This window comes from Triturus cristatus, chromosome 6 (genome assembly GCF_964204655.1).
Source record: "Triturus cristatus chromosome 6, aTriCri1.1, whole genome shotgun sequence".
Lineage (NCBI taxonomy): Eukaryota > Metazoa > Chordata > Amphibia > Caudata > Salamandridae > Triturus > Triturus cristatus.
Window position 1 is genome coordinate 904,463,689 of NC_140589.1, and position 16,738 is coordinate 904,480,426.

At 44.6% G+C, this 16,738-nt stretch overlaps 1 protein-coding gene across 1 annotated transcript in view; it reads left to right on the top strand.

Annotated features, from left to right (window-relative positions):
- The first annotated feature begins 8,648 nt into the window (after positions 1 to 8,648).
- Positions 8,649 to 16,738, top strand: part of STX7 (syntaxin 7) — a 181,598-nt gene continuing 173,508 nt past the window's right edge. The window contains exon 1 of the mRNA XM_085611566.1: positions 8,649 to 8,927. The gene's annotated coding sequence lies outside the window, so the exon portion shown is untranslated. The remainder of the gene's footprint in view (positions 8,928 to 16,738) is intronic.

Below are 16,738 nucleotides of genomic sequence, written 5' to 3' on the forward strand. Positions count from 1 at the left end.
GAGATGTTTTGAATATCTGATGTGGTTTTATAATGTACCTAAGAAAATGCAAATAAATACATTCCCCCCAAAAAAAATACAATACATAAATTAATAAAGCAAGACAAAGACAGAGTGGTCGTAAACAGGCCAGATTGGTACTATTCACACCCACACACATTAGCACCACTTTAAATAGTTTGCCAGTGTAGTGCTGCTTTTGTTTCTAATCTTTATTTGAACAACATTGCTTTCCCCGGGTGGGAAGGGCACCATACCTGGAGGTACTGCAATATTTGGTAGATGCTCAGAGTGAGAAACGTTTAATGTGATCCTCAGCAGCTGTTTTCCTTATTTTACTTTATAAAATGTTTACCGCGACTTTGTTTTTAAGGATGGGATCTTTTTAAACCATACTGCTTACGTTTTGTTAGGATATAAGCAATGGACATTAAAACAGTTCACTTCCAAGCCATGTAGTCATGTCCCTTACCTTTCAGGCACAAACACTCATTAATTTCTGAATAATAAGTGTAAAAGTTTTAGGTTAACTGTGTTGTTCCTGCTTACATTTCACATGCTTTACTTCATCTTACATTTCCTACGAGAGCTTGCTTTTTTCCAGGAGGTTGTTACTTTTTTAGGTCTCGCCTAGTGTTGCAGCGCGAATGCGCTGGCATCGCTTTGCGAGGCATGGAGTATATACTGTAGTGTGGAAGCTTCGTGGAAGCTCCACTCACTCTATGCCGATTGGCTTTTGTCTTAAATGCTGCCTTCCGATTGGTTTGAGGCTTGTTAGTCCCTCCTCATTCATCATTTGTATCCTTCCATGGCTATTGGCCCCTTTACTCCTAGCACTATTTTCTTTTAGGCCTCGTCTAGCATTGCAGCGTGCATGCGCTGCCATCGCTTTGCAAAGCATGCAGTATATACTGTGGTGTGGAAGCTTTGTGGAAGCTCCTCCCACCCTCTGCCCAATGGCTTTTGTCTTAAATGCTGCCTTCCGATAGGTTTGAGGCTTGTTAGTCCCTCCTCATTCTCCATTTGTATCCTTCTATGGCTAATGGCCCCTTTACTCCTAACACTATTTTCATCCCTGTCTCCCCACCCCATCACCCCCTCCCTCAGTCTGTGACTTTTCAACCTTCCCTGCCCCTCCCCCCACTCTCGTTCGAGTTTTCTTGCCTGTCAGCACTTCCGTTTTCATCTTTATTATTGCCACCTTGAAATATGCGCGTTCAAGATGCGTGCTGTACAAAAACTTCTCTTGTTTAATAACTAGTTTTTTAATGTTACTCTAAATATAATAAGACTCTAGGCAACATTTGGGGTATGCATGGCAACTGACGCCTCTTAGTTCACAAATGGCATTGTTGTCGGGCAAGAGAAGCGGCAGTGTTTTAACACATGCTTAAAGCAAGCACTTTTAATAACTTCCTCTCAATTCAGTGCTATAATCTTGTGTACTGAGGTGACGCGCTAAAGAAATGCACTTTTTTGAATTCTGAAGAGACATTATCGCACATTTACATCATGTTTACTGTATGATTAACATGCCGATCATTTTCACGTCTCGCCCACTGGCTCGTATACGCTTGGCTCTTCTCCGGCTGGCTCTACCTGCTAATTAATGTATTGGCTTGCGCACCTCTAACAAAGAGAGATGAATGGATACATGACAGTGAGCACGGTAGATGGTAGAAAAATAGACTGGTGCAGACAAACAGACAAAGTCAGTCTCCAGTGCCTCACATCAGAATCATCACTTTCAATAACCTGGAAATCTGTCGGCAACTACCGCATGCCCCAACCTCATCCCCCTCACCTATTCTTAGCAGAAGCGGCAGATTCTGAGCTGTGCCCTGCTGGTGCAGAGGAGCACGGCAGAGTCTCTAGAAGCGCTAGGATCCCCAGCCTCTCCGGGCGGGCACCTAAGCCTTCCGGGTGCCTTCACACTCAGGAAAAATTAATACATTTTATTCTATGCTTTAGTCGCCTCTCTGTGAGCACTGTCTGGTAGATGAACCTCTGTGTTAATAAACACATTCAAAGAGGTGGTTGCGTACAAACAAACAACAGCCACAATACTGTACGTTTTGAACGTGTAGTTAAATAACTGCTCATCAAGTACCTCATTGGCTGATCATTCCATGGCACTACCAAAACTACATTTGGACACATTTGTTCAACTGTAAAAGACTCCCTTCTATGGGTCATTTAACAACTCGGGGCTTTGGGGTTAGGTAACCTACTTTGGATGCTGTGTAAAAGAGTAAATACAAAAATTAATGCAATGAAACTAAGCAACCAGTACTGTCTAAAACACTGTGAAAACTGACACGCATTCTGGCATTTTGTTTATTTAATGTCGATTTCCTAATAGATTCGAGTAAATTACTCTTAATATCTTAATGAAATCTGCACTCTCTTAACTAATAGCACCGGGCGACCTTTGACAAATAGGCAATGAATACATTTTCATGTACCCCCAAAGCCCCCCTGGCCCCGCCCCGTTGGCAAACTTCATTGCCTCCCAGTGTTTTGGCGATAACCAAGAAGCAGGATAGTGAGTCAAATAGTCCAGAAAATGAAAGAGAAGTCGGGATTCAGATTCACATGCTCCGATCCCGATCGTGTTGTTTAGTCTGTAAGCACTACTTTTATTAATGAGTTTCGCATTATTAAAGCACCACGGTGTGCATGTGTGGCGACACTTCACCCATGAGATACGTGCCAAGCAATTGTTGACACAATCCACACTGCATAATACACACTATAAGACCTGGAGATATCAAGCACTATATCAAAATACATGGGATTGGAAGAGGGGCAATATAAACAATTATTATACCCTCAGAAGTAGTTCATGTCATGAACTATCAATACCAACCCAAGTGCTTCAAAATTTAACATTTAAAACAGCCCGACATGTGCAAAACATTCCAACAAAAGCATAAACCAGAAAAAATGTGTGGAGAATGAGAAAGCATCTCACGTGCGCAACACCAGAGGAGCTGCTGGCTGGTACTCGCCAGTGTGCTCACGAGTTTCTCATCATCGATGACTTTCTCATGAAAATAATGTGAAAAGGAAATGTGTAAGGAGTTGTATGAAAAAAAAATTTTACACCAAGAGAGGTATATTAGGCAGCCCAAAAACCCATCCGAAAAAGAAAAATTCTTAGAAAAAAGACCCGTGTGGTCTTACAGATAAGATTAGGTATGACCCACGTCTATATTTTGACCCGTTTTATTCCACTCTGTGAGTCACCCCAAGGTTAAAAACACGGTCATGTTCAATAACCACATTTATGAATGGCCAACATGTTTCATTGCCAACTTAACTTTGCGGCAAATTCATCAGGGCGTCATGGGACTGCAATCACCTCCCTGGGATAAATCTGTTGAGAAACAGAAATCGCTCGTGAAAGCCAAGGGCCCATATACCAGCTCTCACGGAGTCAATGTATTAAATGAGCACTGTCCGTTGCTCTATTGGTCCTAATGCCCACACACATCCGTTATTTAGTGGTGCTTAGACCGTCATCGTACGGTTGACGAGCTCACTCCGTAACTCATTCCCATACAACTCCTTACACATTTCCTTTTCACATTATTTTCATGAGAAAGTCATCGATGATGAGAAACTCGTGAGCACACTGGCGAGTACCAGCCAGCAGCTCCTCTGGTGTTGCGCACGTGAGATGCTTTCTCATTCTCCACACATTTTTTCTGGTTTATGCTTTTGTTGGAATGTTTTGCACATGTCGGGCTGTTTTAAATGTTAAATTTTGAAGCACTTGGGTTGGTATTGATAGTTCATGACATGAACTACTTCTGAGGGTATAATAATTGTTTATATTGCCCCTCTTCCAATCCCATGTATTTTGATATAGTGTTTGATATCTCCAGGTCTTATAGTGTGTATTATTGATTGAGTGGAGGGTGGCCTGGTTGATTTGCCCCTCTTAAACTCCTTTTTTGAGTATATACAATCCACACTGCGTCTTTTTCAATATATTTATTACGAAGTGTAGGACCTTTCCAAGGGATTTTGCACACTACATACATTCACTCCAAAAATAAAACGTGTAGGTAAAAAAGAAATTGCCATTTGCAACGTCAATAGCTCTAACTCACAAATGCGAGACCTATTTGCATTGCAAATCCTTGTTTTTCCAGGCAGCATATTATTCACCTCCCCTCCCTCATAACCAATTTCCCATTTTCTGGTTCTCCAACGCTGTGAGGTCAAACGAATGGCAACGGCGCTATACAAACATGATTACTCCACTGCATTTTAAAAAAAAAAGGAATAGTAAAAAACATTGTCATTTGCAACGCTAAAAGCTCTAACTTTTACAAATGCGAGCCTATTTAATTGCTAATGCTTGTTTTTAGGTCTCGCTGAGCCAGCGCTTTAGCGCTGCTCTCGCGAGAGCTTTTGTAAAAGGGGGACCTGGAAGTGCAAACTAGTGCTTTTCAGGCCTCCAAATACAGTGCATGTGCGCCGGGCGCGCGCACCATTTGGCAGCCTGAAAGCACTAGTTTTCACTTTCAAATCCCCCGTTTACAAAAGCTCATTTCGCGGCCGCTTTGATGTTCTCAGTAAGCCGCCGCGAAAGTGCTCACCATTTGCCACCCCCTCCCTTATCCCACTTCCTGCTTGTTGTGACTTGCTGCATAAATGATGACGCCAATAACAACGGAGATAACAACAAATCAGCACACGAAGGGGTGGAGCCGATGCGGAGATGCGAACCCAGTCCCCAGGTCAAAAGTTGGCAGTTTTGTTTCTTCCGTACTCCCTTTCAGTATTTGTATAATATTGGGAGGCGCAAACAAATGCTAAACATAACAATAAATACTTCTGTTGTTTGGGTATGACCGTCCCTTGCAGGGTAAATGCAGTCCAGTGCAAAACTCCTGAATAAACCATGAGATAAGGACATAGTGCAATGGTTTGTGGCGTTTCATAGCATACTTTCAGACTGGTGTTTGGTGAGAGGGTTTGATATGTAAAGATATCTCTCTTGTCTTCGGTCAGCCGCTCCTACGATGCGCAGCACACAGGAGTTTCACTCGCAGGCTGCACTGTTTACTGAGCATGATTACAAGGAGACCTCATTAAATCTCTGTTGAGTGAAGAAAGAGGCGCGCCTGTATGCCCCAGATAAAGCTCTTCTTTTCTTGTGACTGATAGCACCACCAAAGGCCTTTCAGCAAGACTCGGGGGCAGCAGGGCGTCCTTTGCAAAAGCTGTAAAACGGTGCAATGTGCTTGAAAGACTTTCCATTCCGTGTACCAAGCAGGCATGTGTTCCCAAATCACACTGCCTAACCCAGTGACAGGAACTGTAGAGCCATCTACTCAATCCCTGGTGTTGTTTCTTTCCTCTCTTTTCTTTCAACTCGTGCTCCATAATCTCAAGGTAACGCTCGCAAATTATAATATAAATAAGAAAGGAAGACACACTCCTTTCACGTGCTGTAAAGTGAAATGAACCAACAATAGTGCTTGACACATAGATTGACAGCTTGAGTCCTGTGTTGTGCACATCAGCGTGACAATGTGGAAAGAAAACACGCTGGCTGGCTCCATAGTCTGCAGAGATCTTACCATGCACAGGAAATGGGCTCTAAACACTGTCAATTGCCCCAAATGACCATGCTCTGCCCAGAAGAGAAACATTTTCATTTCAAACTGATTGGCCCAATACTGCTCTATTCTCTTTAATTCAAAATTGGAAATCGTGCTTGCTTATAATATTGTATGTGTGCAAACACACGAAATAGATATGTTCCTGAAATGCAGGGCATACATAAATGAAATACATTTAATTTTAAGTCGTTCGTTAAGGATAAAAGCATATTTTGGAATTGATTTGCAAGAGTGCCTGTGTCAAACAGGAAGACTTCATTACAAATGGCGGCATTTTCAGAACTTCGCCGAGTACATGACTTGCTAATGATAAGAATGTATTTTTGATCAGTGCTTGAGTTCATGTTTTGTGTTATGGAGCTAACACACACAAATATAGTCAGGCACAAATGAAATGCAAGCATCAAAGTGTTTGTACCTGAAAGTCCGATCGTTTGACTTCAACAGTGCATGTTATGAGTGTCACTTGGCCGTGTGACAGTTTGTGGTTCATGAATCGCAGCAAACAGCTGCGTTAAGAGATATATTGTTTGCATTAAATATTATATTATGTGCAACTACTGATTACAAATATGCAACCATCCTTATGTTTGGTCTGTGTACATATAGCATATTTAGTTTTAAAAGCCACCATATTTTTTGCATTTTACAGTGGCTGTGAGTTGCACATCAAGTAGGGTTTGCCATTCTGCTAACACTGCCCTAGCCCTTCCAGTCTTTACAACTCATAATCCCAGTCTGCATAATTCCAGTACACTCAAACCAACATAATTAATATCCATATAATTCCACTGCACACCATGCCACATTATTCCACTACACACATCCACTCTACACTACAAAATTCCACAACAAACAATTCCAATCCAACCCACATAATTCCCCTCCTCACCACATACATCCACTCTACTCCATAACACATGGGTAAAAGACATTTTCACTTACAATGCCAATAGCTCTAACTCTCGCAAAAGCATGACCAATTGGCATTGCACAAAATAAATTCAACTTCTCAACATGCCACATAATTCCACACCATAAAATACTACTTCACACCATGCCACATAACACCACTCCAAACCATCCCACATAATTCCACACAATACCAAATAATGAAATGCCACACAATTCTACACCATACATCATTACATTCCACAAAATACCACTCATTGCAGCATAATCAAACTCCACATAATAACACCTTACTCAATACAACATAAATGCACCCCACATCTGGGTGCCTCTCCCACTCATCCCTCTCTCTCTTTCTCTCTCTCTCCTACCCCTCTCTCTCGCTCTCTGACACACTTATCCTTTATCTCTCATGTGGTTAACTTCAGGTGTTCAAGCACAAATTCTTTCCCTTGCCTTTTCAAGGTTTCCGTCCCTCAAACCCACGCTCTCCTACACTTCTTGACGTGTCTTCTGCATACACAGGCTCTTTATGCGTTTGTGGCCTGCTCTCCCTTTCTTTCTCTCACACTCCTTCTACTCCTTGTTTCACTAGCTGTTCAAAATACATTAGGAGGGCGGGCATGGAGTCAGAGCGCAGCTTATAAAACGACCCCAGCCTCTACGCCGAAGTGGTTGCTGTTGGATGCCGTGCTCTGCGAGGGGCAGGGCTTTGAACGCCTAGGCGTTTTTTTTCTTCTATTATTTTTAAGTTACAGACTTGAAGCTCTGTTTGCCGGTGATAAGAGCCTCCCATCTAAATTCGGATACCGCTTTCGTGCGCACATTAACTCTTTCCATGGCAGCGGCAGCGCTCTGAGCCCCCCCCCCCCGAAACTTGTACCCCAGAGAGTCCGGCGCAAATTCCAGTCGGCATTTCATCACTTAAAAGACTACATACATCTTGTTGCCCCATAGTAGATGGTGTAACCAGGCGATGGCTGGGCTTCAGTCCATCTCACATCGACCGCCGACACCTCGAGTGCGCTAACTACGCTTGTGAATAACTTGTGTGAACAGTGAGTCTCTCTCACTGCCCGGTCATGGGTCTCCCAGAAGATCACGCACTCGCTCTAAACCCGGATCTCGTGACCGCGAACGGAGCCTGCAGTGAGGGTGCAAAGCATAAAGTCTTCTCCCGCAGCACTTAAATGCCATCCTCTCACACTCACCCATGCATGCTGCTGCATTACACACTGCTGCACGCCGCACACTGCTGCACGCCGCACACTGCTGCACGCCACATACTGCTGCACGCCGCACACTGCTGCATGCCACACACTGCTGCACACTGCTGCATTACTCACTGCTGCATGCTGCACGACACTGCTGCATGCAGCACACTGCTGCACGCCGCACACTGCTGCATGCCGCTGCACGCCACACAGTGCTGCATGCCTCACACTGCTACACGAAACACTGCTGCACGCCTCACCCTGCTGCACGCCTCACACTGCTGCACGCCACACACTGCTGCATGCCGCACAATTCTACACGAAACACTGCTGCACGCCACACACTGCTACACGAAACACTGCTGCACGCCTCACACTGCTGCACGCCGCACACTGCTACACGAAACACTGCTGCACGCCACACACTGCTGCACGCCGCACACTGCTGCACGGCACACACTGCTGCACGCCGCACACTGCTGCACACTGCTGCATTACTCACTGCGGCGTGCTGCATGACACTGCTGCATGCAGCACACTGCTTTTATGCAAGTTTATGCTACTGACATTGTAAATGACAATGCCTTTTATTTGTTTTAAAACCAAAACATAAATAAAAGGCATTGTAATTTTACAATGCCAATAGCTCAAACTCGTATAAATGCGAGACCTAATGCATTGCAAATGCTTGTTATTACAGTTGACTAGCGAGGTAAAAACTATACTGCAATAAGAAAATTAGAGACATGTTTTAAAAAAAAAAATGGCATGCTTCCAAGTTACACGTAGTATAACAGTGAGAAACAGGCTAAATATCTGGAACGTCCCAGTCCTTTAAAAAAGACGGGAGACTAAATACATCGCATTTCGATCACAGTTCTCTGTGGAAAAGGGAGCTGGGCAGGGGCGTGGAGTGTGGAAAAGGGAAGGGAGCTCGGTAGAGGCATGTGACACTTGGAGGAGGAAGTAAGCTTGGCGGGCGGAGCCGGAGATCCAGGGTGCAGCCTCAGCAGGCTACCCTCCGCCCCTATCAGCTGAGGCAAGAGACAGCCTGTGTAATCCTCCCCGCCCTCCCACGGCGTCCGACAGCTAGGAGAGCTCTCTGTCTGAACTCATGAGATTTCCGGTCAGCTGAGCGTGGGACGTGCCTCCCCAAGTGCCGGTAAGTGCGTTAGACCAGCGCCCCGAGAGAGGGCATCTGCGGGTGCCACCCAAAGACTGAGCACTGGGGCTCCGTGGGCTGCCTGGACAGAGAGCGGCGCTGCCAGCCTCTGTCCTGTGACCCTGCGAGTCCAGTGGCGGCTCAGGGGCAGGAGGTTGGGAGCAGTTCTCTCCTGTACGTGGCTTCCGCCACTTTCTGCTCGTCTTTTCTTGTTTGCCTCAATGTAGCGTCTGGAAGCGGAGCGTTTAATATGTTAGTGCATTACGTACTGTTGCTGGCACTGCCGCAGTTTCAGTACTGAGGTTGCACCTCGGATTTTTCAGTGTCCTTGTTTTTTTGAGCTGTTTGTTTTTTAATGCTTTGGTTCCATTACTTATAAAAGGGGGTTTCCGGCTTGTTAATGGCAACTGTTTATTGTGCAGAATCACTCAAGTACGTAGTTGGCCGCCCTGCTTCTTCCGCACCTGGTGATTCATTAGCAGTGAACTTTCACATTCTGTCACACACAGTCGCTCACTAACCATATGCTTCCTGCGAGAGCAGCACCGGTGCCCGGGAGTGCTTTCAATCTACAGCATGTTTACGCTTAACTGGTTGCTGGAGTCCTGTAACAATCGGTGCTGGGGTTGACAGGCAGTGGCAGGCGCGGCGTGTGTATTCATTCTTCCAGTGACCGATAACACCAGCACTTCTCAGGAAGCTGGCTCTACCTTCGCTGGGATAGTGCCAGCACGACTCATGAAGCTTGCGCCACATTCTTGTCAGCCGTCCTTCTGTTTAAGAACCTCTATAAGGCTTTTCTTTATTACATTGGATATTTCATGCGCTGGCAGCTGCCCTGTTGTACATTGTGGATAGCACCGGCACTTTGCAGCAGGTTGGCTTTACTACTGATAAATACCATAGCATCAGAGGACTGAGGGAAAAGCTGAATGAGGAGTCTTTTGGTGAACGAGTGGAGGCCTGGGCGGGCACGAATCGGATACCCTATGTGCTGGTGATTGTCATTGCAGAGGTCTTAAAGTTCATCTATGTTCAATGCACGGCATGACAAATCATTGAGTGATGCCAGTCAGTCAGTCAAAGCTTTTATTTCGGTAAAATACCATAAAAAGACATAAATAATTATGTACAATAAAACATGATTAAATTGACATTGCATAGAGTATAGTCCATCAAAACATTAAAGTTTTTGTAATAAAAAATTACACGGACAATTAAAAACAAAATGTTTCCACGTAAAAACATATTGTTGGAACTATATCCAAGGCCCAAAGTGTTCTCACTACACCACAAGCTTCTATAATAACAGTAATAACAATACTAGAAGCAAGAGAGTTATGTGGCAAATAGCATTTTTTTTGGACCTGGTGAACCACATAGAAAGAAGATATTTAGCCATCGCAAACACTATCAAATGGGTAGTGTCGTACTTCAGGATTCTAAACACCTCCTGATAGTCCCTGAGACCCCTAGACTTGCAGAGCTGGATGATCCACTTCTTCCTTGCCTTGGTATATAAAGGACAGAAAAGAACAACATGCAGCTCTGTTTCACAGATATCAATACATTCAGGGCACGTGCTTAAGGGATCAGATGCATTAGACCATCTATGTGTAAAGGCCCTCAGTGGTAACGAGCCGTGTCTAAACTGAATGTAAAGTTTCTTTGCCATAGGGGGTTGGATAACATCCAAGAAAACTTCAAACTGGGGACTAATCTTAATATCCAGAAAGGTGTCAGTAAGCCTTCCCAGAGAGGAATGCAGTAAAATTTCCTTCCGGTACAATTGTAAAGCCTCCCGCAGTGATTTCTTAGTTAGTGAGCGGCTTGTCTCTTCCGGTGCGGACCATAGGTCCCCCATCCCTATGAGATAACAAAGGTTCTTTACATATGTTAACCAAGGAATTTTTCCCAATTTCCCCCTTGACAGTATATCGCCGAGATCATGCCTATAACTTGCAAGCTCGGGCGTTGACCAGAGTCGTCTCCAGAACAGGAGAGGGCGATTCAGGGCAATCTCTTCGATAGGAACTAAACCTAGATCCCATCTCAAGGGAATTAAGGGGGTACTCACGGGTAGTTTCAGCAGTCGCCTAATAAAAGAATTCTCAATTGAGGATAAGGAAGCAGGAGTACAATATCCCCAGAGTTCAGCGCCGTAAAGCGCACCCCCTCTTGCTTGGGATTTGTAGATTTCCATGGGGGGGCCCAGAGGTTTAGAAGAAGTGTTATTAAAAACCTTCAGGATACCCCCCACTAATTGCGTTCGCTTCAAATTTGCCTTCGCCATGTGAGACCCCCATTTCATTTTGTCATTAAGGGTTACCCCCAAATAATCAAAAGTAGAAACCCTATCCAGCTCAACATCTCCCATCTTGGGGTGGGGACAGTTGGTTGAATTAGAGCTGAAAACCATAAATTTTGTTTTAGATAGGTTCAGTTCCAGATCCCTTTTTTTACAGAAGGAGCAGAAAGCCTCTAATGTACGCTGGATGCCCATGTAAGATTTAGACAACAGGAGCGTATCATCCGCGAACATTAGGGCCGGTATCTTACGCCCCGCCAGGATTGGGGAATCCAGATTGGCGGCGCTCAAGAGATGCTCAATCAACCCATTAATAAAAAGGGAGAAGAGTGTGGGGGCCAGGACACAACCCTGCCTCACACCCTTTTCAACCGGAAATGGCCCTGAAATTTCCCCGCATCTCCCAAATCTCACCCTTGCGTAAGTGCCTTCATGCAGACGTTTGAATAGATGGCAAAGGTAGGGGGGAGCACCCATCTCTAATAATAAAACCCATAGTTTTTCCCTTTGGACCATATCAAATGCGGACCGAAGGTCCACAAAAATCAAGTAAAGATTGCCTGCACCCATACAGACTGTCTTCCAATAAATCAACTGTAGCCTAAACAATTGATCAATGGTAGAAACCTTTGCTCGAAACCCCGCTTGGAGGGAGGTTAGGATTTCATGGTCCTCCATCCAGGTCTGCAGTCTTGTTAAAAGGACTCGGGCAAACAGCTTCTGTAAGACATCGATCAAACTTATGGGGCGATAATTAGCTGGATCCAAAGGGGAAGATTTTTTATGAACGGGTATAATTTCTGCTCCCAACCAGGTATCCGGGATCTCAAGGCCCTGCAGAATGGCATTAAAGTATACCCGAATGTAGGGGGCCCAAATTTTTAATTCGCTTCTATACAGATCACCAGGGATCCTATCGAGCCCCGGAGCTTTCCCTACTGATAGGGTGCTAAGGGCCAACTCTATTTCTGGAAGGGAAAAGGATCGACTCACTGAATCTTCCTGGTCCATTTGATTCATTACAGTGGCATTAGGCTGGATTACCGGGTCAAATCCACCACTAGTGTTACTGAGAGAATAAAGGGGTTTAAAATGCGCAAGCCAAACCTCCTCACTGAGATTGGGAATAATAGCAGGGCTGCTTGCTGCCGTGCCGGTTCGAACAATGTTCCAAAAAGCCCTCGAATCACGATCTGCTAATGCTTGCTTCATATTTTGCCACCTTAGATCCTCCCACTCAGATTTTGCCTCCTTAATCATATTTTTGTAAAAGGCCCTCGCAGCTTGGATACTAGACTGTGTACCCTTTTTTACCTCTTTAATCAGGGCAGTCTTGGCCAGCCTACAAGAACTATTGTACCAATGCTCAGGCCTTGAAACCCTTGGCCTTGGCACACTAGAACTGTAGAAAAAGCCAACCAGGCCACCGAGGAGTTCCTTATGAATATTCTGGAAATCTAGGAGATGATTCTGCAGGATATCCCCATTGGGGCTCAAAAGGTGGGAAACCACCTCCAGGGAGCGAGTGACACTGCTATATAATGCTGCAAGCTTTGTCTCATTGGTCACGACCCTTGCCCACCTAATCCGTCTACCTCCTGCAGCTAGCACCAAGTTCTCACTATTTGATCGTGTTAGGCCCTGTGGGACTACGCTGCCACCAATATTATTTACCAGTTCCAATGACAATAAGTTGTGGTCACTATCGACCCTAGGTATAACAGAAAAAGCAGCTAAATAGCCCCAAAATTCCACATTCACCAGGATATAGTCGAACAATTCCCGGGTCTATTAAAGGTGTATGAACCGGTACATCGGGAAAAAGTCTACCATTGCAAGCCCTCCAGGAATGCGCGATGGCAAGCTTGTTGATCTCGAGGGCTAGTGGGAGAAGACGTTTGGCAGGATAGATGGTAGGGTCTGGAATTTTATAGTTTTCATCCTCATCACAGGTAGGAGAGGGAATCCCAAGGAGGGGTTCAAAGTGACAGTTAAAATCCGCACCTATTAATTTATGAGACGCAGGGGGAAGGGAACGTAATATATCATCTAGAGCACCCAGAATCGACAGACCCAGCTGTACCGGATAGGGACGCAGGTAGACATTTAGTACTACCAGCGAGTATCCGGCAGGAAAGATGAGTGATGCATAAAAATGTGTGTAGCCCCTCGCTATATCCAAGAAAAACAAAAATAAAATTGAACTAAAAAAAAAAATACTACGACTTCTCACCAAGTTTGCGTGACGTGATGTGGTTTTAGGAGTACTTCAAAGCAAGTTTGCTCGACCTTTAGAAGGACATTATTTTTAGTACAACAGGCCCAATCTACGTTTAATGGGACAGTACCAGCACTTCTCAGCGTGCCTGCTGAGTGTTCATCCACAAAATACTACCACTTTGCGCAAGACTGCTTTACTTTGGTGGAGAGTACTTGTACCTCTCAGTAGAGCTGTTACACTTTTAGTGGCTGAGTAGCATAGCACTACCATTGCTCATGGGCCTTGCAAAGATGTTTCGTGTGTGTGTGTGCGCCTGTATGTGTGTGTGTGTGTGTGTGAGAGAGAGTTGGCTAACCTTGTGCCAGATGGTAATTATCTCATGGCTAACATGCCAAGCTTTTTTGATGAGTAGTCGTGCCTTATTCGTGCCTTATCTCTGAATTAAACTTGAAGTTCTGGGCATAATTCGGGGCACATTTTCTCTAGGTAAATGTTGTCCTTCTGCTTTGTTACTTGTTCTCAGGAGAAAGACCACTTTCTTGCAGAAAAAGATTAGTGATTCACTAAGCTTTCTTTCTGTGAATAGGTTAATTAACAAAAACTAAGACAAAAGCGATCAAAGAAAATCATTTGTGTAGAGGGCCTGGATAGTTGGGTAGAATTCAGATCAAATGCAGGAGTAAGACACATCTACTTATATAAAAACCTGACAGTATGTCATTCATAGATATGTGAACCGAGGAAAACGGTGCAGGAAAACTGTCACTTATGGTCAGTCGAAGCAGTATCCAATCGGGGGTGGGGGGGGGGGGGTAATGCTACACTTTACTCTGTCAGGCCCCATTTATATATTAACAGAGGTTGGTGAGACACCTAGAGCTGTGTCTAGACAAAATCCAACAAGCATTGGCATAGCCAATAGGTCTTGCTTTTGGGACATTGATAAGTATTTAGTTATTCAGCACAATATCCTTAGTGCAACAACAACTGTTGCATAGCTAAGCACTTATAAGGTCCCAAAGGCGAGACCTATTAGCTATGCCAATGCCTGTTATACAAGTACACGAGGGCGCAATGGGCATTTGTACCCACTTTGTTACCCCAGGGCACTTTGGTATTATATAAGGGGCCACAAATGCTTGCACAGCCGTTTATCGAATAGCAATAGCGCCGGCTCACATAAAGCACCAGCACTTTCATCAGAGGGTGTTAATCAATTGCATGGGGGCGCGCCTTATTATAGACAAGCATCTAGTATAATGGGGTAACCCAGTGCCCCTCAGAACCTGGGTGTAGAAGAATGTGGAGAATGTTGGTTCTGTCAGGTATAGAATTGTTTTTTGGTTCAGTCAATAAAAAAGCAACAAATAAAAACGTTACTCAAACCTTTCTGTAGTAATCAATAGAAAGGGAAGATAAGAAAAGAAAACACTCTAAAAATGAATATTGAAATTTGTATTGAGGGATAAATCAATATATTCTTTTACATTTTATGGAATAGAAATACCAATAGAAGGCTGTCACAGTTATTGAACACACAAATTGTTTGAACGGCGCAAGTGACAAAAGTGCAAAAAAAGTGATAAATGTGAACAAAATAAATACAGTGCTGTATGGATGGTTAAAAATGGCAATTCAAAGGTCATCCATTCCTATGTACATTAATCTCCGAGCCGCTTGGAATTTAAATTTCTATTTCACGTAGAGCAGAGAGTAGGGTCAGGATTTAGACCAGCACGTCGACTTTTCGACCCAGAAAGTGCGTGATTGGCTGGTAAGCACAGCAGGTCTTCCTCAGGACAAGGGAACACACGGACAGCCTGCACAATTTAAAAAAGGGATAGAATTGGATTGGTGTTTATCATAAGGAAAGTACCAGCGTGGTATGTTGACTGTGGAACTACCTGAATCAAAGAGAGGAAGGTCTTCAGGGTATAATTCACTGTGTGTTGGATTCATTGAAGAAATGGCTGCAGTGAGCTCCTTTATGGTAATGATTCACATCAATAGGGCAGCAAAGGTCGTTAGCTGGCGGGAAAGGGGAGTAAGTGTCAGTATTTAGAAGAGAGTCCATGTATGAACGTGACCAGTGAGACACTCAATACACATTCCAAGTCAGTGACCTCCCAATTTGTAAGGCGTCACTGGTGGACAGGGAAGGACAGGGCTGCAGTATTGCTCCACTTCCTTGCAGTGACTGTGGTTATTGCAACATTGGTAAAAGATGCACGTGCGCCCCCAACTGTGGCTGCTCGCACTGTCATGTCGGTGGTTGGAGGAGGAGGGAATTTCATGGCGGTCTGAATGTGCTGGTCGGCATTCGAGAGTGAAGTGCTGAACACCTGGCACAGGCAGGACAAGTGGAGGGGCCATCTGTTGCAACTTGTGTGAATAGGCTGAATGTGCACGCTCAGCATGGGAGGTAATGTTAACCTCCGGGCTACCATATAGCATCAGAGACGCGAAGGTGCTATTGAAAGCGGTGAAACTAGGGGCGTCATATCGTTTGGTACAGGTGCAAATGGAGACAGGTGCTTGCAAAAGTGCGCCGAATGGCTAAGTGACTGAACCATCGTATTGAGATCAGCAGTGGTGGCAACGAGTTAGACGTGAAGATGCAAGTGGAAATTATGAAAAGTAATTGATAGAAAAGAATGGCGGACTGGCTCAGGAAATGTTAAGAGTCCCTTGGATATGCTGAGTATTGTAGGAAACTAACAAGAATTTATGGTAGTGTGGGGAAGGGCAGCTGAGAAGTAAACAAGGTGCATGTTGACGGGGATAGTGATTGGGGTGTGGCGATAATTCCGCTAGGCTGGACGGTGATGTTCACCTGTGGGAGCTTCATTGGGAATCATACGGTTCGGCTCGGTCAGCCGGGAAGCGCTGGAAGGGAGGCAGATGGTGGCTGCGTGCATGCACGCTCGCGTGGACGCAAGCGCTAGGCCACCAAAAGCGTGCTGTGGCAGCACTTTGAAAACCATAATACTAAATGTCTAGGTGCAGCGCATGTGCTGGCTCAGCGAGACCTAAAAAGGGTTAGTCCTAAGCATTACATTTCGTAAATTTGCATAATTATTTTGCTTGCAGTTTATGCTGCAAATTATACTGTAGGGCAATTACAACTTATATAGATTCCTGGGCATATGCTTGTCAGCCCGTGACTGCTGATTGTCTGTACAGTGGCCAAACCAATGTTATAGAGTTGGGCTAAACTTACTAGGTCACACACATTTTTTCATGGAACATTCTTTCAACAAGAATAAAGCCCTTCCCCAAGAT